Genomic DNA, 10,936 nt, shown 5'->3' on the forward strand with positions numbered 1-10,936 from the left:
TGTAAAATCACTTAACTTCTCTCAGACTGAACTTCCTGAGCTGAACAATGGACATAATAACAAAACCTACAGTATGAGAGAAAATGTATTATAAACACTTAGAATATCTTAAAACCATTGTTGTTTGTCCTTCATTCTTGAAGAAGACCATGGCATCAGAAAGATGATGCCATGGCAAGCACATGAAGTGAATTTGAGTGAGGGGGTGCTGGGCAAAATCATCAGCCTTACTTTCTCCTCTGAAGTCATCTTGTTCCAGTGGCCAGATTTGGATCAGAATGACTGGTGATAGCTGTGGATGTGAGGCAGTCAGGGTTAAGTGACTTGCCCAAGGTCATATAGCTAAAAGGTGTCAAGTGTGTGAGACTGGATTGGAACCCAGGTCCTCTTGACTCCAAGAACAGTATTCTATCCACTGCACTACCTAGCTGTTCCAAACTTTTTCAAAAAGAAAAAAGAAGAAAAGAAAAATCTTAAAGCATTATGTAAATGACAGGTTCATTTTCCCTGGTACAAGATAGGATACATTGAGCATGCAGTGATAAAAAAGTAATACAGTTCCTGCTGTTGAGGAACTTACAACTGATAATGAGCTCCATTAACCATTTTCCTTGTTTCCAAACAGGTTTAGCTCTTATTTAGTATTTTTCCTCCTCCTCCTGTTTGAGACCAACCAAGAATTCAGCAGAGAGGTGGGAAGGAATCCTGAAAACAAGAAAAACATGATGGTTCAGTGTTTGAAGGTCCAGGGGTTAAGGAAGGGTGGGGAGACTGGGAGCAAAAGGAGGATCAGGAAATGGAGTGTTTCCAAGGATTGATTTTTAAAATCTCCACATCAACATATCTTTCACAGAGCTAGTTAATAATCAATTTTCATGAGAAAGCAAAGCTACATTTCTCTCTGTAAGAGATGAGATCAAGAACTTGAGTATAAAATACATTCTGACCTTCCAAATATACTTAACTAATTCAAAATGTAAATGAGTTTACATTTTTCACCTGGAATTACCAAACTTTAAAAAAAAATTTGATAACTTTATTTCAATATAATTGGTTTCTTTGTAATCCTGTGCATTTTATTTTCTTACTTTAAAAATTCTTTGGAGAAGTCCATCGTTCACCAGACCACCAAAGGTGTCCATAACAAAAAAAGTAAAGAACCCTGACTGAGAAGTCCCAAATAATGTTTTTATTTACCTTTCCAAGTCCTAGGTTTCACACATAAAAAGATTATTCATATTTGCATACTAATCTTTGTCAAAACTCAACTTATCTATATTCTTGGAGTCATATACCATACTAGACATATGCCTTAATGCTACAAATCTACTCATTAAAAAAAAAAGAAAATCACTGCCATTGATTGCACTTCTGAAATGGCAAGAACAGGTGGTGCAACGTATAGGACACTGATGTTGAAGTCAGAAAACCCTGAATTCAAATTCATCTTTAAATACCTAGTAGCTGTGTAACCCTGGGCAGGCCACATCTTTTTTTTTTTACCTCAATTCCTCAACTGCAAAACAAACTGCAAAAAGAAATGAGAAACCATCTTAGTCTCTTTGCCAAAAAAAAAAAAATACCAAATGGGGTCACAAAGGGTCAAACACAACTAAAAGAAGTGAACAACAAAACCAAAATGAACCTAGCCCTACCTTAAATATTCATTACCCTTTCAATTTTTTTTACCAAAAGCATTCAAATTCTCTCTTACTTTGAAAAATAGGAGAGAATATTGAAAAAAATAACAAGCTACAGATAAGGCAACAGCTCTTAGATCAAAATTAAGAGAAGTTATACTTTGTTTTTCCCCTCCTGAGTATTCCTTTCATTCTTGGTTTATTCAGCTCTGAGTTGTCAAGGGAAGACTTAGAGGTTGATTACACTGTGTGACTACTAAGTTCTCATATCCCATCAGACAGGGAGAGAGATAGTTATTTTAAAATGAAACAAAACTTCAAATCTCTTAGCATAGAGAGATGTTTTAAATTCTTCAATTTTTGCATTATTGTCCAAGACCTGAAAGCTAAGAGGGGATATAAAGCAGATTATCCTCATTTCAAAGTTTCAGAAACCCAGAGAAGTTGGAATTTACTCAAAATCATACAGGTAGAGGCAGAAAGTAGATTAGAGAATCTAGGATTCTTTATTTCACTCTCAATATATTGACACAAACTGTTTTTAAAAACTCACACATCTTGGTTTTTAAGGGTTGGTTTTTATGGACATAGAACTGTTTCCGAATTTTGTGGTTTTTCTTTATACATACATATAAACATGGATGCATGCATACACATATAGGTACCCATAATTACATGTTAAAACAATGTTTAGCTTTTGTTAAAGGTTTGAGCTCCAAAATCTATCCTTTCCTCTTTCCTTTACCCAATCGGTAAACAGTTGGATGTAGGTTATATCCGTGCAATTCAATCATACAAAACATTTCCAATTAGTCATTTTGTATAAGGAGATTCAAATAAAGAAAAAAGAATGAAAGAAAGCAAACTATAGCATGCTTCAGTCTGTATTCTAGCAAAAGCAGTTCTTTCTCTTGAGATAGATAGTATGTTTCATCATTATCTATTCATCATTCATGCATTCAGTTCTCTGGGATTATCCTGGATTATTGTATTGTTTAATTAGTTGTAAATCAGTTCTTTGTCATAACAGTATTGCTTTAACTGGATATAATATTTTCCTGGTTCTGTTCACTTCATTTTGCATCAGTTCATATAAGTCTTTGCAGATTTTTCTGAAATCATCCTGCTTGTATTTCTTTTCTTTTTCTTTTTCTTTTTGATGAAGCAACTGGGGTTAAGTCACTTGGCCAAGGTTATACAACTGATGATTGTCAAGTATCAGAGGTTGGATTCAGGTTCTCCTGACTCCAGAACCATTGTTCTATCCACTCTGGCACCTAGCTGTCCCACTGCTTGTATTCTTTTATAGCACAATAATATTCCATTACAATCAAATACCATGGCATATTTAATCCTCCACTGGATGAGCATCCCTTCCATTTCTGAGCTACTACAAAAGAACTGCTATAAATATTTTTTTGTGTATATATATATATATATATATATATATATATATGTACATATATGTATATATAGGTCCTTTTCCTTTTTTCTTAGATCTCTTTGAGATACATACCTGGGGGTAATATTGCTTGGTCAAAAGGTTTGCACAGTTTTTTTGTCCTTTGGGCATACTTCCAAATTGCTTTCCAGAATGGTCGGAACAGTTCCTTTGAGCCTTTTTCCACCTCTTTCCTGGGTCTTGAACTATTTTTTCCTCTTTTTTCTACCAAACCAGGTCTTATCTAGTCTTGAAATCCCAGCTCCATGCTGGGATTCCATGCTCCAGCAGGCCAGTGAAACCTACAGCTTTCTCTACTACTCTGCTCTGTTAGTGTCTATTGTCTACATAACTTATTTGACAAGCATATATCTCTTTTTCCTAAGTGATTGGATAGAGTGTTGGGTTTGGAGTCAAAAAGATGAGTTCAAATCTGGTCTCAGACAATTAGTAGCAGTGTGACTTAGGCAAGTCACTTAACCTCTGTTTCCTCATCTGTAAAATTGAAATCTGTAAAAAGCAAAAACAAAAACAAAAAAATCAGCACCTATTTCCCAGAATTATTGTGAGGACCAAAAGAAATAATAATTGTAAAGCACCAGGCAAATGGCAAGTATTTTATAAATGTTAACTATTATTAAGATTATGATTTGTTCTATTTTTTCATTGTTATTGAACTGTCATATCATCATTCAACTTCTTATGCCTAATTGCTTTGCATCCCCAATTAAATTGCAGGCTACTTGATAGGCAGAAAATCTTAAACCTTTTATGTTCCAAACACTATATATTGCACACCATAGGCACATCTATCCTTCTATCAATGAATGCCTTTATCAGATCCTTGGGGCTTGTGAGCATCTGTGTTTCTTCTTAAAACAGCTTTCCAGTAATATTGTGATTCATTGTAAGATAGGAGTAAATTCAGGGGCGGCTAGGTGGCATAGTGGATAAAGCACCGGCCTTGGAGTCAGGAGTACCTGGGTTCAAATCCGGTCTCAGACACTTAATAATTACCTAGCTTTGTGGCCTTGGGCAAGCCACTGAATCCCATTTGCCTTGCAAAAAAACCTAAAAAAAAGATAGGAGTAAATTCTATTCGAGCTATACTGCTAATTGGTACAGTGAAAACATAACATTAAGTTAAACAATCTTATAAAAGACAGTTAATACCATAGGGGTAATGCTATAAATGGAAGATAATGCTCTTGGTGAAGGGTCTTAGGGAAGTAGTCAAGAATAAGAAAAACTGTGAGATCAAAAGCATAGAAAAGGGGAGTCAAGTGGCAAGTGAAGTGAAATAAGTACTAGGTAGACTTGGGCTGATCTTGCCTGATTGGCTGAAAGATATATGATCTTATCCAAAGAATTGACAACTTTCTTCTACAGTTTGGTAACAACTGTATGATCATTAAAATGTATTCATCAGTGGAAAATAATTAACAAAATTCTGATTGCTCTCTTCTTACCTTTTAATCAAGTATATCCTTAATGTGTATATAAGCTATTCTCATAAATATTTCTATAGAGATGCAAAAGTAGGTACCTAAGTGCCTGTTCCCATTATTCCCTTTTAGGTAATAAGACTTCTGCTTATCTTTCCCATTCTTTCAAGATTCTCTCTGAGATAGCTTAAAAATGAATTCTTTAGTGCTTTTAAAAATTAATTCAGGGATGCTAGGTGTCAGTGGATAGAGCAGCAGCCCTGGAGTCAGGAGTACCTGAGTTCAAATCCAGCCTCAGAAACTTAATAATTACCTAGCTGTGTGGCCTTGGGCAAGTCACTTAACTCCATTTGCCTTGCAAAAGCTTAAGGAAAAGAAAAAAAATTGTTTAATTCAGCACAAATTACTTTCTTATATATTTTTCTCAGTCTTTCAAAAAGACTGCAAGTCAAACTTGCAGTTTCAAAAGGCAGAGTTGGAATAAACTAAAAAGAGCATCTAGTCAAATCTTTTTATTTTATTAGTCAGAAAGATGAGAACCAGGGAGATAAAATCATATTCCCAAATTCATACAACTAATGAGTAGATGGGTTGGAATTTGAACCCTGTGCTTTGATTCCAGATCTCAAACTCTTTTCACTGTATCACATTGTCTCTTCCCAAGTGATGTTTCTACTTTCACATATAACCTGTTTGGTACTGAATTAAATATTTCCATTATCATTGATGATAAGAATAGATCACTATAGAAACAGTAGCAGATATGTTTCATTTATCTGGTGTCTTTCCAATTTCATTTTATGCATACTTTTGGCATGATCTAACTTAAACGGTCTCATACTGATGAGATATACCATTATTCAAAAGTAGGAATCCACATAGAAAAAAACAAAACAAAACAAAGCCAAGTGAGTAAAGAGTTCATGTTTCCTAAATCTACATGTGAATGGGAATCTATTGAATTGGTTTATTAGAACTTTTATTTAGGACAGACATTATAAATAATCAGTTCTGCCTATTTCAGAGGGAAGGAAAGATGCTTCCATCACATTTGGGAGGCTGAGTAGTACTTTCAATTACCCAAAGCTACACATTTCCCCAAAATACCACTTCATTTTATACTGACATTGTCGTTATAATGCTATGTAGAGGACAAAAGCCAAGAGAAGTTTTTTCCAGCAAATTTATTCTCTATTATTCCCAACTTCCCACTAATCTTCAATCTCTTTCTGACTACTGACTACTTCCCTACTGTCTTCAAATATGCCCACGTGTCTCCCATCCTCAAAAAATTCCTCTCCTGATCCACCATCCCTGATAGTAATTGTCCTATATCTTTTCTGTTTGTGACTGAGGTCCTTTGTAAGGCTGTCTACAATCAATGCCTCCACTTGTTTTCCTCTCTTCTCTCTTCTTAATTCTTTGTGTCTAACTTCAGAACTCATCATTTAACTGAAACATTGTTCTTGCCAAAGTTACTGATGATTTTAGTTACCAAATTTAATGACTTTTTCTCAATCCTCACCTGTTTTGACCTCTTGAAAATTTTACCCTTTCTTTTTTGACACTCTCTTCCCTTTAAGTCTGACTATTCCTTTGCAAATGGGATTAAATGACTTGTGTAGGGTCACACAGCTGGATTGAACCCAGGTCTTTCAGACTCTAGGCCCAGTGCTCTACCCATGAGGTACCAGTTACCTCCAGTATAGCAGGTAGTAGTTAACAAAAGACAAAAAGAAAAAGAAAAAAATCAGCATAATTATTCAAAACATCAAAAAAGCTGAAGATATAGCCACATACAACACTCATGAACTTTCTGCCTCTACAAAAGGATGTTCTTTCAAGTCATGATTTTGCAACATTTACTTTTTATTTTTAAAGATTTTAATTTTATTGATATTGTAATCATGTATATATTGCTTTCTTGACTCTGCTTACTTCACTCTGGATCAATTTATGTAGATGTTTTTCAATGCTTCTCTGTAATCATCATTTTTTGCCATTTTATACAACATAGTAATTGTCTATCACATTCATATATTGCAATTTCTTTAACCATTCACCAATCAACGAACATCTTCCTTGTTTCTAATTCTTTGTTATATCAAAACAAGTTGTTCTAAGTATTTTATTTTTTTCCTTGTCAATGACTTACTTAGAGTAAAAACCTTATAATGAATTATCTGGGTAAGAGGGTATGAACATGTTTGTTACTTTATTTGCATAATTCCAAATTGTTTTTCAAAATATTTGTGCTGATTTATGATTCTACTATCAATATACTATTGTACCTAACTCATAATAATCCCTCCAACATTGATTATTTACAAACTATGAGGTGGGAAATGAAACTTCACAATGGTTTTGATTTGCGTTTCTTTTATTATTAGTGATTTGAAGCAGTCTAAATTATTAATAGTTTGCAATTTATTTTTTTGAGAACTGATTATTCATATCCTTTGACCACATGGGTTTTGGTTATGTATGTATACATTTGTTAACTTTATGCATATCTTGGTAACAAATCCTTATGAGAGAAATTTGATACAAAGATTTTTGCCATTTAATTGCTTTTCTTCTTATTCTAGATGCATTTATTTTGTGCAGAAGCTTTTCACTTTTATAAAATTGCAATTGCTTCATGCTTTGTTTTCTTATGAATGTATCTCTTACTCATGGGTAGATATGATCTTTTCTTTTAATTTTTAATAGTATGATCTTTAATGTTAAAATCACATAATCATTTAAAATTTATTGTAAATATGGTGTAAGATATTGAACTAAGTTTAATTTATTGGCCAATTTCCAGTTTTCCCCAAAGTTTGTTTTTTATCAGAAAAGGAATTCTTTCCTAAGTGATTTATGTTTTCTGATTAATCAAACACTAAGTTATTGAGTTCTATATCACCCCTCCTTATTATCATCCTATATACCTTCTCTTTTTTGCTAAACTCATCAATAATCCATCAATAACCCACTTTCTCTTCTCTTTTTCCCATCTACCTTTCCAGTCTACTCCATACTCTTTGACATGTATTCTTCAATCAATTGACACTGACTGTCCCTTACACCCTTGGCTCCCAGCATTTTTTCTAGCTGTCCCCTGTGTCTGGACTGTTCTCTTTCCTCTATTTCCCTATCTTTCTGGGTTCCTTTAAATTCCAGGTAAAATTACCCCTTTTACTTTCCATCTTCCCTAAACCCTGTAGTGCCATCCCTCTGGTTATTACTTCCTATTTGTTCTGTATATATTTGGTTTGTATATATTGATTTGCATGTTGTCTCCCTCATCATTATTTGGTAAGTTCTGTAAGGGCAAGGACTGTCTTTTGTATCTTTATGGTGTCCCTGATGCTTAGCAAAGCGACTAGCACATAGTAGGCACCTGATTCACATTTATTGATTGAGTCTCCTTTTTCTAGTCTGTTCCATTGACCTATTTTTTTTAAAACCCATACTAGAGAGGTTTGATGATTACTGCTTTATAATAATGATTTAAGGTCTCAAAGGGATGTAATAGGTTCTTAATAAATCGTTAGTGAATGAAGAAATGAACCCCAGACTGCCTATATATATATATATATATATATATATATATATATACACTTGGGCTTTAGATATGGTAATATTTATGTAGCAGGATTATGACTTTCACTAATAGAGTGAGTAACCACATGAATCAATGGGATCACGGATCCATCTGAGTTTCTATGTAGGTAATATTAATGTTAATATTTGTCCTAAAACAATAAAGTCAGAAAATGTGTACCTGTGGTATGTGACCTCCTGTGGGGAGCAGAGTTGGCAACTCAGGATGGGAGATTAGAAACCCTTACTCCTAAAGGAAGGGACTAATTATAAACTATAGAAGCTTTGTAGAAAAACTGTGGGTTGAAAAAGCATGAGGAAGCTTGAAAGCATTAGGAGATAAAAGAAGTTTAGAACTCTTTCCTAAAAGATTGGAATCAAGAACAGCTCAGAGCTAACTGAGGCATTGTGAGACTAAGCAAAGAATACAGAATTAAAATTCACCTGAATGCTGGAGCCAAGCTATATAATAAACTAGGACTCAGTCCAAAAGAATCTAAACTCCCTCAAGAACAAAGGAAAGTGGATTTGGATTAAATTATTAAAAACTGATAATTTTGCTAAAATGGTATCAAGGTAAAGTGAAATATAATAATAATAGCTCACAGCAACCATGTGAGGAAGATATGGCAGATAATATATTTTACAGATACATAAACTGAAGATTCTAAGGAATAAAGGATGAAAGTTCTGGGCCCTTTTCTCTTTTCACCCTATACTAATCCCCATGGTGATATCCTTAGGTCTCAAGGGTTCAGTTATCACCTTTATACTGATGATTTCCAGATCTAGGTGCCTAACCCTGATATCTCTTCTGACATACAATCATTCATCTCCTAACTGCCTCTTGGACATCTAGAAATATCCTGGATCTAAAACTTAACATGTCCAAAACAAAACTCATCCTCTACCTCACTCTATAACCCTCCTTCCTTTGAAACATTCCTATTACCATCCCTGAAATCATCAGAGTTTAATATCTCTGCTGTTTCTCATATGCCATACCCCTTTTCTTCCTTCTCAATGACAGTCCCTCGTGCTTAAAATGCTTTCCCTCCTCCCTTGGTTTCCTTAAAGATTCAACAGAAATTCCACTGAATTGTTCATTAATTTATGGAATATGAGGGCAGGGATGTCTGGTTCTTCGGGTAGTCACTGGGAGGAGACCATGATTGGCAGCAAGAAACAGAGTATCAATCACAGAGGGTGCAGAGACAAGTGGTTAAAGGGGTACTAGGGAATGGACTGCTAAAGGGAGGTAGGTAGCATAGGGAAGAGTATAGGGAGACAGAAAATATCACTCATGTAACCTTGGATTAGATTTGGGAGCACTGGGCAAGATGGACTTCATGAAGATGGGAGAGTGGCTAGGAAACAGGAGATTGAGATCTCATTTTTAGAGGGTTTTAGGGGGAACAGACTAATTTCTACCTGTGCCAAATTGAGGTCAGTTCTTTGACATATCCAAATCATCTCAAAGTTATCAGTAAAAATTCAAAGTTATGATTCAAAATTATGGTACCTTTTTGATGTTCTGGAAATGTGGAGATCTGGAATTTGTCTGGGATTTACACATAATAGAATCAAAAAACCTTAATAGCAGTATCAAAATGGTTTTCCAGGATTCAGCATATATTCCAGGATGTGATTTTGGATACTATATTATTTTGCTGTTGTTATTTTCAATTGTGTCCAATTCTTCATGACTCCATTTGAGGTTTTCTTGATAAAAATATTAGAATAATTTGCTATTTTCCTTCTCCAACCCATTTTTCAAATGAGGAACTGAGGCAAACAGGACCAAGTGACTTGCTCAGGATCATACAGTAAGTGCCTAAGGTCAGATTTGAACTCAGGAAGAGGAGAATTCCTGATTCCAGGATTGGCACTCTATCCACTATGCCACCTAACTGTGAATGTTTTGGGTGAGGAAATTAAGGCAAGCAAGGTTAAATGAAATCACTTAAATAATCAGATAAATTGAACAACAGAATTTATTTTGTTTAGGGTTAATTCTTTCCTTAATCAACTCTCCTAGTAATTCTTTTTTCTGAAAGCTTGAAATGTATTTCTGTACCCAAATGTGTGAGTTTCCTCCTTTGACTAGTTCAGATGAGAGTAAGATTCTTATGTCAGATGCTTTCCTCCCCTCCCCCTTGTTTGAATATCTATTAGTGCACCAGATTAGGTGAGATAATTTTCCTTTCCTTCCCTTTCCTTCCCTTCCCTTTCCTTCCCTTCCCTTCCCTTCCCTTCCCTTCCCTTCCCTTCCCTTCCCTTCCCTTTCCTCCCACTTCCACTATATTCCTTTTCCACTTTTTCCATTCTTTTCTTATGATCATCAAGACATAACAGAACCACTCCCAGGCCTTTTCCACTTAGACTCTATGATCCATGATGATGATAGGATTCAGAGAGGACTCTTGAATCATCTTTCCATATTCAAATAGACATGGTTTATATTTTTTATTCCTTTCTGATTTTTGATTCATGTTTACTTTGTTATGTTTCTCAGGAAGATCTGGATTTGGGGAAATGTCATTCTTGGGAGTTTTATTTTGGAATTTCTTTTAGGAGGTGGTCAGTTCATTCTACTTCTTCTTTGCCCCCTAGTTCTAAGAGTTCTGGGAAGTTTTCTTTTAAAATTTCCTGAATTGTGACGTTGACTCTTTTTTATGATCACAGTGTTCAAGTAGTTCAATGATTCTTAAATTATCTCTCAGTCTATTTTCTAGGTTAGTTATTTTTGTCGTGATAAATTTTATATTTTCTTCTATTTTTTCCTGTCTTTTTACTGTCTTAATATTTCTTGTTGTCTCATT

This window comes from Macrotis lagotis, chromosome 1 (genome assembly GCF_037893015.1).
Source record: "Macrotis lagotis isolate mMagLag1 chromosome 1, bilby.v1.9.chrom.fasta, whole genome shotgun sequence".
In the NCBI taxonomy this organism is placed as follows: Eukaryota; Metazoa; Chordata; class Mammalia; order Peramelemorphia; family Peramelidae; genus Macrotis; species Macrotis lagotis.